Below are 1212 nucleotides of genomic sequence, written 5' to 3'. Positions count from 1 at the left end.
AAAGTTAACACGTCTACAAAAAAGCAAAAAAAAAGCCAAATTATTCCTATAGGCTCAACTTCAACTCGCAATGTCTCGTAGAAATATATATCAAGGGAATAAATTAGGGGAAGATCTAGGCAATACAATTCTGGCTGGAACGTGAAGGGATTCTAAGCGCATCCGAAGATGCCTTTCGTTATTTAGAGCCTGGTCCTTTTCATGTGTAATGTTCGAGTGCCAAGTAACAGGAGTAAGTAACCAAGTAGCAATGAAGGCGAGATGACTCAAACCTACCGAACACGTCGGGTGTTTCATTGTATCTCATCTTTACACCGTTTAGTTCTACTGCATTGATACTTGAGAAAATGAGTTCATCATTACACAAGAAATAAATTAATACAAATAAACCATGAGCAAAACCTAGAGAAAGAAATAAACTAACCTGAATCTCACGTTGTTACATTTCTTGCATATTGACAACGAAAAACAAGCGAATCAAAACTAAACGCCAGTAAGCAAAATCTCTAGCTACAACTTAGTACATACACCATGTTACTATATATATAGTAACAGGGATGCCTCTATAACTGCCGACTGCAATGTTTGTAAACCTAAAACCGTCACTAGTCCTTGATTAGGTAAGAACCGATCTTATGACTAGAGCAATACTTGGAAGCATGAAGACATTGAAAGCTAGCAAAATTACAGTCGTTGCAGACGCAGAATATATCCAATAGAACCGAAACCACAAGACTACTCGTTCAATAAGCTAGAAAAACCATTTAAGTGTCACAAAATTCCACCAAATTCAAAAGTTTTGTCCAAATTCTTATGATTAATGAATTTACTGGAAACTTTTGAAGATATACCGTAACAAATTAAGTAAATGGATGAGAGGGATCGTTTATCAGGTAAACAAATCATTAACAATATTTTGATCGGCTCTGAAATGGCATTGTGAGTGACAAATTAAGTTACAGAAGTCTGACTGTACTAATGAATGAAGTTCTACACCCAGGAATAATCAGGCAAGTTAAGGTAATTGGGCGAGTGAACAACCATTGCTAGGTAACTGTAATGTTAGGGCAGTGATGACTCACTCCTCGTCAGCAGCACCTCGACTAGGGCGCTGGGCGAGTGCAATCAACAATAATTTTCAAAGTCATTCTCCTGTTTGCAAGGCGATAAACTTCCAGTGCTGCTATTTGATGGATTCTCAAATGGTGGACC

This window comes from Hyalella azteca, unplaced genomic scaffold, assembly GCF_000764305.2.
Source record: "Hyalella azteca isolate HAZT.00-mixed unplaced genomic scaffold, Hazt_2.0.2 contig13440, whole genome shotgun sequence".
NCBI classification, from domain to species: domain Eukaryota; kingdom Metazoa; phylum Arthropoda; class Malacostraca; order Amphipoda; family Hyalellidae; genus Hyalella; species Hyalella azteca.
This window is presented reverse-complemented; position numbering follows the sequence as displayed.